The sequence below is a fragment of the Oreochromis aureus genome, linkage group 4 (genome assembly GCF_013358895.1).
Source record: "Oreochromis aureus strain Israel breed Guangdong linkage group 4, ZZ_aureus, whole genome shotgun sequence".
In the NCBI taxonomy this organism is placed as follows: domain Eukaryota; kingdom Metazoa; phylum Chordata; class Actinopteri; order Cichliformes; family Cichlidae; genus Oreochromis; species Oreochromis aureus.
Window position 1 is genome coordinate 34,831,115 of NC_052945.1, and position 13,108 is coordinate 34,844,222.

The window sequence follows — 13,108 nt, forward strand, 5'->3', positions numbered from 1 at the left end:
GTGCAAAAGGGGAGAGAAGAACATTATATACATTAAGTGAATATATACATGAGGGACATTATGTGCAGCAAGTAGGTGAATTCTGTACAGTAAGTAAGTAGCATTTTATGCCGTAAGTATTATGTGCAGTAGTAGTACTTGAAGGTGCATAGGAGTTTGTTCAACCAGTCTAGCTGTGTTTTGTGGACTTGGAGAAGGCATTCGACCTTGTCCCTTAGTGTGTCCTGTGGGAGGTGCTTCAACACTATAGGGTGTCTGGCCCACTGCTACGGGCCATTCGATCATGTACATCCATTGCAAGAGCTTGGTTCGCATAACTGGCAATGTTGGACTCATTTCTGGTGGGTGCTGGACTCCACCAGGGCTCCCCTTTGTCACAGATTCTGTTAATAGTTTTTATGGACAGAATTTCTAGGCGCAGCCAAGTGGCAGAAGGCTTTCACTTAGGTGGTCTCAGAATCTCATCTCTGCTTTTCGCAGATGATGTGGTTCTGTTGGCTTCATCACGTGATAGCCTCCAGCTTGCAGCAGAGTGTGAAGTGGCGTGAATGAGAATCAGCACCTCCAAATTTGAGCCGTGGTCCTCAGTCGGAAAAGGGTGGAGTGCCCACTCCAGGTCAGGGACTTTGATTTCAGCGTCTTGTCTAGGTACACTTCAACATGTGGAGTGGTGGAACTGGGGCTCCATTATCCTTTTTATAATATGTGTTTGAAAAATGTTAGCAGCCTCATCAAACTTCATCACTTACTTGTTGTTGTTGAGTAACAGACCATTGCTAAACAACTGCAACTTGAACTGAATTCCCCTACAAGGCATGAGGTCAACAAGGGGTCATAAGAGGAGGATACAAAAGCCATCATGAATAAATTTGTATTTAAAGATTGTTCATCTTTGGCAAATATGTGATGAATCCCATTCTCAAAATCAAGGTGTTTGAAGAAAGTGTTACGACCACTTGTATGTGTTTTCGTCTGAACAGTGGACTTTGTTATCGTAATTTAACTGGGCAGGGGCCCTCTGCAATTGGTGCGCGGATGTACGGCTCCGGAATGACTGGTTCCAGTGGGAGGACCCATCTTTTAAATAAAGTCTGGACCACTGCCAGCAAGAGAGGTTCTCGCACGTCACCTAACGCCTGATCAGCTGCGCCTGTGACTGAGGTGCTTTGTATCAATTGAGGAAATGGAGTGGGTAGGGGGGAGCTGCTGTTACTTTAATAAATCAGTTTCTGTTTTTTGTTTTGTTTTGTTTTTTAATAGGACGAGGTGGTCAGACTCTGTCTTTGTTTTGGTTCTTTTCTCTGTGAGGATAATGTGTGTGGGCTTCAAGCTTTGTTTTATTTATCATTTTGGCCTTGGCTCGCCCCGAAGGGTTGGCACTCCTGTTCTGTTGTTTCCTTCTCACTACTTTGTAAATAAACAACATACAATGACCAGTGATTGTATAATGTAGACACTAAAGCTGATGTGCCAGAATGTCATACAAAAGAGAATGAGTCTTTAAATACAAGGGGGAGCAAGCGAGTCAGATACCAAGGGCACAAAGATTAAGCAGGTCTGATGGGAAACAGTTGATTCCCCGAGGCGGACAGTAGAAATAAAACAACCCAAATACTAAGAAACAAAGTATACAATAAAATGTTCTCCATATGCTAAAATTCCCACGGAGACTAGATAAAACAATTCTAAAACCCATAAAAATACAATTCCCTACATGCACTAAAATCCCATGATGTAGTTCTCCCACAACCCCAGATGAATGTTCATTATGTTGATGAATGTTCACCAGCAGGCCAGAAATTCCTGCTCGAGAGCAGGGTCCACGCCACCACGCCAGCCCTGTCTCAGGCAGACAAAGACGAGCTTCCTATGCCCCTCTTGTCCCTTCACTGGGCCCCATCACATCCCAGCCCAGGTCGCATTCTGCACCGGAGTCCTCCGTGCGATGCCACCATGGCTCCCCTTGCGTCAGCGCCCTGTAAATGCACAAATAGGGGCCAGAACAATCATTCCGGAAGAGGCCCTGGCTCATAGCCATGGCGACCCTTTCCCAACATGGCTGCACCCAGCATATGACAGTAGGGAAAGCATTACTCACATATGCAGGCAGAGGTACACCTCTGCCCAGCAGTCGGTTACACGCAGCGTCTCCCGCTGTCGCCCTTCTCACTGTCGGAACTGGGTCGTCGTGTTAAGCTGGCCTTCTTGTGTTCCTCTTCATGTCTGGGGCCTCTCTTCTCCAGTGCTCAGCTGGCTTGCTTTCGCCACCATCTTCAACCTCTCACTGCTACAGTCTGTAGTACCATCCTGCCTTAAGTCAGCCACCATCGTTCCAGTGCCCAAGAAGAACACAGTGAGCTGCTTGAATGACTATCGTCCAGTTGCTTTAACACCCATAATTGCCAAATGTTTCGAACAGCTCATCATGTCACACATTAAAGCTGCCATCCCTGCAAACCTCGATCCACACCAGTTTGCATACAGGGCAAACAGGTCGACAGAGGACGCCATAATAACAGCTTTTCACACAGCCCTCACACACCTGGACTGTAGTAACACCTATGTGAGAATGCTATTTGTGGACTTCAGCTCTGCCTTCAATACAGTTCAACCCCACAAACTGGTTAATAAACTAAGCAACTTAGGACTCAGCAGCTCACTGTGCAGCTGGATACTGGACTTCCTGAGCAACAGACCCCAGAACGTAAGAATGGGAGAGCACACCTCCTCCACCCTCATTCTGAATGTGGGTGTCCCACAGGGGTGTGTCCTCAGTCCCCTCTTATACTCACTTTTCACCCATGACTGTTCACCAATCCACACCAGTAACACCATTATAAAATTTGCTGATGACACCACTGTCATAGGACTGATCGACAACAACGATGATTCAGGGGGGTCACGTGACGTCAATGGCGGAGTAGCTGTGTTTCTCGCCCGCTCCCGCAGCTTGGCATTTGTTTAGGCCTTTATATATGTCTTACTTGGGTAAAGTTTCTGTTTTATTTCGACTTTTAAACTGCGTACGATGCCAAGCACCCAGAAGAAGCTCAACCTCGGGTCAAAACCGGGCAAATCCGGAGAAAATCACCCTCCGCTCAGCGATCATGCTGTAGCGGTAATGGCGGAGGCCCAGTCGTCCCCACTCCTCGGCCAAATGGACGTCGATAAATTGGTGGAGAGGATATCGGCGGAGGTGTTGAGGGCTGTGGAGACCTCCTTTGAGAAGAAGATTGACCCGGTTCTGAAAAGACTGGAAACATGCGTAGCTAACATCTCTGCATTGGATGTTAAAATGAAGGAGGCAGAGACACGCATATCAACGCAGGAAGATATTACAGCGGGATATGGCGCCAAGATTTCAGTGGAGCTTAAGCTGGAGGCCGCTTTGGATAAGATTGATGACTTGGAGAACAGGAGCCGACGGTGTAACATACGTGTTATTGGGCTACCCGAAGGCAGTGAAGGTACCAACCCTGTGTCTTTTTCAAAAGCGTGGTTACCGGAGTTGCTGGCTGTGAGTTTCAAAGGCGGCGCTGTTAAAATTGATCGCTGCCACCGGTGCTTGCCGCCTCCCTACCAATGCCCAGCGGCCCAGCGCCGTCATTATAAAGCTCCACAACTTCCAGGATAAAGCACGGATCATGCAAGCGGCCAGGAAGAAGCAGTCCTTACTTCATAACGGTATTCCCATTATGATATTCGAGGACTTCTCCGCCGCTGTTCTGAAGAAACGCCAGGGATTCTACCACATCAAACAACGCCTCAGGGAGATGGGTATCCCTTCGCCATGATGTACCCGGCTGTCCTTAGGATCAAGATTGATGGCCAGGAGAAATCCTTTAGAACCCCAGAAGCAGTCTCAGCTTACCTGGATAACGTACCTCAAGGGGCGGGACCACACTCATCCTCAGTGGCTCCAGCGGACTGTTGATCTGTGCTCCTATCCCATACGTGAGGCATTCGCCAATCACTCATCTCCTCCTTTCTTTTTACTTATTTTTTTCTGTTTATTATTGTTGGGTTTTTTTTGTTTGTTTTTTTTTTTTTTTTTTGGGTCTCTTGTGGAGATAATACCCTTATACATATAGACTATTTTATTTAGCCATTTACAATCCGAATCCTTGTTTTAGCTGCGGGCGGGCAGCTATTTCACGTTACTGATTGAGAAAAGACTCGTACTCTGGTCCGGCATCTTTCTATGTCCAAGTTGGAAAGTTTGATTGCGCCCCTGCTGGGCGTTGGAGACCTTTGTCTGACCTCCATACTCACTGGTTTCTTGACGGTTCTGTTTCTTGTAAATAGTTTTTGTTAATTGTTAGCAAAGCAGGACGTTGTTTTTCTATGTGTATTTTACTTGCCACTGGTGTTGTAGAGCAGTGTTTGGGAGCCCTACATATCAGCTATGCTTTGGTCACCTGAGGTTGGCTCCATGCTTCTTTCAAATATTGTATGATAAGTGATAATTCAGTGTTAAATGTTTGTTCCTGGAATGTAGGAGGTATACATAACCCTATTAAAGCGGAAAAAATATTGAGTTTTCTTAAGAGGAGAATGTCCATGTTGCCTTGTTGCAAGAAACTCACCTGTCTCCTCAGGAGCATCTAAAACTGAAACGTGATTGGGTTGGTCAAGTTTTTAGTTCCTCCTTTACGAGTAAGAGCCGCGGTGCAGCCATTTTAATACATAAACGCCTACCGCTGACAGTTGACCAAACAATTTGTGATAAGTCTGGTAGATATGTTTCCTTAAAGGGCACCCTAGGTGGTCAGGCGGTGTCATTTCTGAATATTTACTTTCCACCAGTACAGTCTAACGACTTTATTGCTCATACTTTCTCTTCCTTTTCTGACTGGGTTTGTGATAATTCTGTGATAGCCGGTGATTTTTAACTGTTATTTTTCTACAACTAAGGACAGATCCCCTCCCAAACAAATTCAAATGTCTACAAGGGCCAAAGCACTGTTAGATACTTGTAACGAACTTGATCTGGTTGATACCTGGCGGACTCTTCACCCCAACGATAAAGAATTTACTTTTTTTTCTGGTGTTCATAGAACAAGTAGTAGAATCGATCTCGTTTTCACCCCCAAACGATCACTAGGAAACATTTTGAGATGTACAATAGGCGATATTATTATTTCAGATCATGCGCCGGTTTTTGTTCAGCTAAGTGATCTAAATCCTGTCCCTCGGTCTCATAACTGGAGATTTAACAATTTTTTGATTCACGACCCAAAATTCGAAATATTTTTAAATGATCAGCTTGAACATTTTTTGAAGGTCAATGCAACCCCTGAAGTTTCTCCAGGCCTGCTTTGGGACACCCTGAAGGCTTACACCCGTGGGCTGATTATATCATATTCAGCAGGCCTGAAGCGGAAAAATCAGATGGAACAACGGAAATTAGAACTGGAATTGCACGAACTGCAAGCTAAACATAATGAATCACCTTCTGAGCAATTAAGGACTGAAATTCAGGTGGTTAAAACGGCTTTGGAGGCACTACTGACAAGAAAGGCTGAGAAATCTCTTTTCTTCATGAGGCAGAGGTTATATGAGTTTGCTAATAAACCTAACCGGTATCTGGCCAATCTTCTTCATAATAAGGGTGCTGGTTGTAATATCCCATGTGTTAGAGACTCATCTGGTTTACCTAAATATGACAATTTAATTATTAATGATACTTTTAAAACTTTTTATAAGCAGTTATATACCTCCCAGTTTAAATCAACATACGAACAAGGTATGCACCACTTCTTCTTAGGACTAAATTTACCTAAAGTTACTGAAATCCAAAGGGATGATTTATGTAAACCTATCACGCAAAGCGAAATTTTGAAAGTTATTCAGATGCTTCCAAATAACAAAGCCCCGGGTCCGGACGGGTTCACGGGGGAATTTTTTAAGAAATTCAGTAAGGTTCTAACTTCCCCACTGTATAAGATGCTTCTGTCCTCTTTTGAGGCAGGCACTCTCCCCCCCTCCTTAATGGAGGCTAATATTTCGCTAATTCTGAAGAAGGGGAAACCTCCTGATGAATGCGCTTCCTATAGGCCTATATCTGTTTTAAATCTTGATTTGAAGATACTTGCTAAGGTCCTCGCTATACGTCTTGAGCCAATACTACCTTCGATCGTTAAGAATGATCAAACTGGTTTTATACGGGGGCGGTATTCCACACATAGCGTGAGGCGCCTACTTAACATTATTCAGCACTCATCTTTGTTTAACCCTGAGGCTCTAGTCATCTCGCTTGATGCTGAAAAGGCCTTTGACCGTCTGGAATGGCCGTTTCTTCTTTTCACACTTCAAGAATTTGGTTTGGGTGACAACTTTGTTAAATGGATCCGGATCCTTTATACTTCCCCTCTTTCGGCAGTGATTACCAATGGTTATAGGTCGGGCAATTTCAGTATTGAACGTGGTAGTCGGCAGGGCTGTCCGCTGAGCCCTTTGTTATTCGCCTGGCTATGGAACCCTTGCCACAGCCATTAGGAAGGATGCTGCTATTGAAGGACTCTGTTTGAACAATTCTCAACATAAGATTTCACTTTATGCAGATGACGTTTTAATTTTTCTAAATTCTCCTGCTCACTCAATTCCTAGATTAGTTTCGTTAATTTCCCAATACGGCTCCTTCTCAGGCTATAAGATCAATTTTTCTAAAAGTGAGGCTATGCCCCTCTCTGTTCTAAATGAGGTTGATCCAAACATTTCTCAGCCTTTTCGTTGGTCTCCCTCCGGTTTCACTTATTTAGGAGTAAAGATTTCACCGAATCTAAAAGAAATGTATAGTCTGAACTACACCCTCTAATTCAGACCATCAATCGCGATTTGGATAGGTGGTGCAGCCTCCTCTGTCTCTCTTAGGTCGTATTCATCTGGTCAAGATGAATATTCTCCCTCGCCTCTTGTATTTATTCCAGATGTTACCGCTTGCTTTGTCCAAAAAAATTTTGTCAAAATTAAATGGTTCAATTATCTCTTTTATATGGCGTAAGAAAAGACCTAGATTGAGATACAGTTTTCTGTGTTTGCCTGTTCAGAAAGGCGGTCTTGCCGCTCCCTCCTTCCCACAATACCTCTTGGCTGCACAGTTTAAATTTCTTACAGAATGGTTTATGGACGATCCGGATTCCATTTACCTCAGCGCTGAGTCCGCTTCTTTAAAGGGCATTCCGTTGCGGAACCTGCTATATATTTCCTCAGGTAAAGCCACAGTTCTAACACAAGATAATACGGTGTTAAAGAATATGCTCTCTATTTGGCGCAAAGTCAGGCGCCTTGAAGGATATTATAATTGTTTCTCCCTCCTTACTCCTATTCATGAAAACCCTGACTTTTTACCTGGTCTTCGGGCTGGTTTTGCGGACTGGTCTCAAAAAGGGATCAATACAGTGGGTGATCTTGTTCATGAGAACTCTCTTCTTACTTTTAATCAACTGAAAAGCAAGTTTGGTCTGACCAATAAGGATTTTTTGAAGTACTTTCAGGTAAAGCACTATGTTACTTCTAAATTGAAGGATTTTAATGGAGGGTTTGGTCTTTCCCCTATAGAATCACTCATGGTAAAAACTACCCAACTAAAATGTATCACTAAAAAGATTTATAACATTCTCTCTTATCTTAGAATGGATAACTCTAACAAAATCAAGGGCCAATGGGAATCAGACGTAGGCGCTATAGATGCTGAAGCTTGGGATGAGTTGTGCTGTCGTCCTTTTAAAGCCTTGGCATCTAATTCTATTTGGGAAAGGCAGTTTAAACTTATAAATAGGCTTTATATTACACCTGAGAAGAGGCACATAATGTTTCCAGCTTTGCCTAATCTCTGTAACAAATGTCAGTCTGCTGTTGGTTCCTTTTTTCATTGTCTGTGGAGCTGTCCTGTTATTCTACAGTTTTGGACATCACTCATAGATAAGCTATGTTCTATATTTAATTGCCAACTACATTTGGGTCCAAGGACTTGCTTGTTAGGACTAAATGATGAGCTACCTGCCGGCTTTCGCAGCAAAGATCTCCTTCACATACTGCTACACTACGCTCGAAAGTGCATTATGGTACTGTGGATTTCTGATGAGGCTCCATCTGTCAACCAGTGGCTACAGTCTGTAATATGTACTGTGCCAATGGAAGCCTTCTCCACAGCACTTAAGGACAAACCTTTCCTTTTCTATCGCACATGGGACCCTTTTTTGGCCCATCTGGACACTCCCTCTGCTTAGAGGTTAAAATCGGGCTTACGGGATTTAGCCTGGCAACAAAGGGACAATTGTTGACTTTTTTTTTTTTTTTTTCATTGTTTGTTACTATTGCTGTTGGGTTTTTCTTTCTACCTCCCACGTCCTGCTATACATGTAGATGCATCTTTGTCCTGTGTATGTATATGCTGGTGACTGCTGTTCTCCTGCTTTGCAATTAAAAGTTCAATAAAAAGAAAAAGAAAAAAAACAAACAACGATGATTCAGCCTACAGAGAGGAGGTTCAGCATCTGAAGCAATGGTGTGACGACAACAACCTGCATCTGAACACAGCCAAGACCAAGGAGATGGTAATCGACTTCAGAAGAACAAAGCGATCTGAGCACTCTACCCTCTACATTGATGGGGAGGAGGTAGGAAGGGTAGAAAGCTTTAAGTTCCTCGGAGTCCACATCTCGGCCGACCTTACCTGGTCCACAAACATCTCCCACCAGGTAGGGAAAGCACAACAAAGGCTGTACTTCCTCAGGAAACTACGTCAGGCCCAATTACCCCAAAGACTGCTAATAAACTTCTACCGCTCCACCATTGAGAGCCTTCTGACTTACTGCTGCACACTCTGGTTCAACTGCTGCACTGCGGAGGACAAGAGGAAACTGCAGCGGGTGGTGAGGGCAGCAGAGCGGGCAATTGGCACCTCACTAACCCCCCTCAGAGACATCTGTACTGGCAGACTTCAGCAGGAAGCCAGCATCATCATCAAAGACCCCTCACACCCTGGACACTCACTTTCTCCCCCCCCTTCCCTCTGGTAAATGCTACAGGTCCATCAGGTCGAAGACAAACAGACTCAACAGAAGTTTTTACCCACAGGCTGTCAAACATGGCCTACCTCCACCCTGATTGGAGGATAACTGCACTGCCAACACTCATGGACATTACACCCTTATTTATAAATCGTATTTCTGTTCATACTTCAATGCAACCAACAACATTATTTAGTATACAGGGAGTGCAGAATTATTAGGCAAGTTGTATTTTTGAGGAATAATTTTATTATTGAACAACAACCATGTTCTCAATGAACCCAAAAAACTCATTAATATCAAAACTGAATGTTTCTGGAAGTAGTTTTCAGTTTGTTTTTAGTTTTAGCTATTTTAGGCAACACGTTCTCACTCCCAACTCGTCAAATGTGTGACGCATGGTCAGGCTCCCTCTGCTTCACTTATGGACGCGCAGGGTACCCCCCTCGCGTCGAGAATTGACGTGCAGGGTCTTCCTATTGAATACTATGCTTGAATACTATTGAATACTATCGACGAAAAGAGATTTCCGCGCAAGAGCCTGTTGTTCGTATATTTATATATTTCCGAAATCACATTGTAGTGACGTATACTGAACACAATATATTATATAATGTAAACAACTACCTGAGAAACAGCAGATACAGCTGATAAATTAATTATAGGCTATTACTTTTGCATTTATGGAGGGAGAGGTGTATGCTGGGTAATGGCACAGCTAGCGACTGGGTGACTTTATTCACCCGCTTCGGCTGTTATCAGTCCATACAATGGGCGTTATTAGCAGAAATCAGTCCCATAGATGTGGGCCATCCACCTGCTAGATTGTTCAGAAGCTTGTTCTCATCCATCCAGATGGAGGATCAGTAACAGGAGCGTGGGAAGACTCCAGAATTCACTCTGGCTGGAATCCGGTGGATACAGCAGTGTTACAGGTAAGACCATTTAAACGGACGGCATTTATAGAATAACTATTAAAAGTCAGCGAGTGTCAATAATGTTAATGTGCTTATGTTAGTAATACACCGAGTGCTAATATAACAGCTTTAAGATGCATTTGTAGATATTATTACGTGTTTTACCGTCTTTATGGTGCTAGCTTAAAGTTACGGTGGAAACGTTAGCTTATATTGTAGTAAAGCTGTTACTGTTTAAACGATGTTAGCACAGAAATATTAGCTTCTGTCATGACTGATGAAGTTACTAGTTAATAAAGTTTCCAGTAAAGTGATTAATCGCAGCCACAGATTGACAGTAAATATGCCGATTAGCTTCAATGCATCTGTAATAAATATGTGCAAGTTTCAGTGCTTCGTTTAAACTGTATGATACTTATACTGACCCAGGGTCAGTGTAAAATACAATCCTAGCTGTGTGAACAAAGCCTGGCTCCTTTAATCCTGCATGACAAACCTCAGGATGCAGGTTATTATTACTCTTTCCTGCTGGCACACCTGTCACACCTGAGAGTCAGCTAGAAACTTACAGTGACGTGGACATCATGCAAAGACTGCCAGACTCTGTAATACTGTAAATGATCAGTGACTCAGGTTAACACTAAACTTTAAACAGTACCTCTGTGTCTCTGTGTGCTGAACATTTAGGATTGAGTCAGGCTGCATTGACTGTGGGACTTTAATGTGTTAAAAGCAGGTTGAAGACGGCTCAGAAACATTTGACGATTAAAATTTACATTTATTTATTAATTAATTAATTTATGGCTGCTGGTGATTTCTAAAGCCTCTACTCAGCTGTATTTTTGTTACTAATTTATGTTTGTTGTTGTTTAACAAAGATTTCAGAAGAGCAAAGATGAGGACTCCTACTTCATCCTTAATAGTTTAACTGGATTGGAAATCAAAAAAATCCAGATTCTTCTTCCACAGAAGTTTCATTTGTCAGTGTGGGACTGCTGAGTCACCTGAAGAACTCATTTCATTCTCCACGATGTTGATTTACAGAAATGTTTCACAGGAACTGATTCCTCCCAAAGGGTGAACTAGTGTGTTTCCATAGATTATCTCTGTATGAATGTACTTCTTAAATGAAGGCAAGTGTTTGTCCTTTTTTGTTCCTCAGGTACAGTACGTGATATTAAGGGCAGGCGGTCATCACTGGGGGAAGACAAGAAGCAGACGTACTTCCAAGAGGGAGCTGCAGTGAGGACACAGCCTGGTCACTGAGGTCAGAGGTCAGAATCTGAAACAGCTCAGGTTTATATTCTAGGGGTTATAAAAAAATTCAAATGTATTTATAGAGAAACCTTTAAATAATATTTCAAATAATAGTCATAATTATGATTATTATTAGAAATATCAAACATCTAAGTGGATTTTCTGTTACACGTATTGTCTTAGCCCTGCGATAACTAGCAGCCTGTCTTTGTCCTGTATCAGCTGGGATAGGCTTCATCCTCCCGCGACCTTGAATTGGATACATTGTATTCCAATTATGTAATCTCATCATTTACAAACTCAAGGTATCCAATCAAAATGTAAGTAATAATGATAAAAATGAGAAAGCAGAAAGAAGTGTGACATGAATGTAAATGTGTTAGCTGACATAGAGGACAGCTACATGTAGTCTGAAAATCTTTGTTGTCAAGTTTGCAGGTCTATCACGAGACATTCTTACATAGAAGAGACTGTTAAAGTCTCTAACTCAGTGAAGCATTATTGGTCCAGTCTGTTTGGATAAATATAGTAAGTTGATGTTTGTCCATTTATTGACATATTTTCTTAAGCGCTTATCCAGTTCAGGATCACAGTGGAGCTGCAGCTGGATGTGTTCAGTAAAGAAACCTTACAAAAGTTAACATAAACCTGCATCTCTGTACGTTGTTGTCCACAGGATGAGAAAATCAAACTGGAAGACTGTGGAACATGTTAATAAATGTTTGTGTTTATCCCTGTCTTTCACAGGAGGCGCTGAAAGGTTTCCCTAATAGTTCCTGGTGAATCAAAGCAGAACCATAAAGGTTGCTGGACTGCATGATGGCCTTACCCCTGAGCAGTCATCCTGTTAAAGGACCAACCAGTTAGAAGCTGTTTTCAAAGTAGCTGAGCAGATTTCATCTCAAGTAAGCGATTAACTGTTTGTTCATTTGTTCTGCCACTTAAAGAACATTTAAGGACGTCTTTTGAGTGTCCAGTTGAATTAATTCTACTGGCTCTCATGGTCATTTGTGATTATGGACATATTTTTCATGTATATCAACCATTTAGTAAATTCTATCTTACAGTCTGAGAAATGACAGTGTTGATATTCAGCACGAAGAGAAAAGCTCACTTGTTTGAATTTATTTACAATCATAGTTTTTATAAATTCTGACTGTAAACAGCTTTTACAGCTTTGATATTGTTTGACACTCGATATCAGGTGATGGTATCTAATATAAAGGTTTCTATGTCCCAATGAGCCATTTGCACTGACCAGTGTCACTTTAACTGTAACACATTCATTATTTAGATCCAACATTTCTAAGAGAAATAACTGAATGTAAAAAATGGCTGCTCTCAGGCCAGGTTTAATTGATAGAGATATATGCATGCATTATGAAATTTATGTATCACAGATCATTTTTATTCATCTAGTCCTGGCAGACCCACCCCTTCCTCCCAAGTTAACTGCAACCCAAAAGAACTAGTGGGGGTATTTACACACTCACAACCAGTGTGGGGTAGAAAGAGCCACCAAAAACCTGTCAGCCTGCACAGCTACAGATGTGCTAAAAGCTATAAGACTTAGAAGCTCTGTTTATGGAGAAACCTTCTAAGCCTAACAGGGGACAGGTACTCCTGCCCAATTAACATGATATAACCCCACATACAGCCCAGCCATAAAGTGAACCAAGTCATTTGGTTAAAGACAGCATGGGACCAAATGCATGTAACCAGCCTGCACCAACCTGACATTTCTTCCTCCTGAATTAAATGAATGAATGCATGAAAGTTAAATGACTATCAACCTAAAGCCACTAGTTCCCACACTGGAGTTCCCTGTGTTAACTGTACTGAGTTTGTATCAACAGTTGTAACAGGCTAAGCTATGTGAGACACTGCATTGAACGATTGTTTCTATCTTAATGGTTTCAG

At 42.4% G+C, this 13,108-nt stretch overlaps 1 long non-coding RNA gene across 2 annotated transcripts; it reads left to right on the forward strand.

Annotated features, from left to right (window-relative positions):
* The first annotated feature begins 9,893 nt into the window (after window positions 1-9,893).
* Window positions 9,894-12,093, forward strand: LOC120439792. Of its 2 annotated transcripts, XR_005612770.1 has the most exons (4): window positions 9,926-9,949; window positions 10,810-11,008; window positions 11,094-11,205; window positions 11,936-12,093. It is a non-coding gene; the product is annotated as an uncharacterized LOC120439792 (long non-coding RNA). The 2 variants fall into 2 exon arrangements; XR_005612771.1 differs by lacking the exon at window positions 10,810-11,008 and having other exon boundaries at window positions 9,894-9,949.
* The last annotated feature ends 1,015 nt before the right edge of the window (window positions 12,094-13,108 follow it).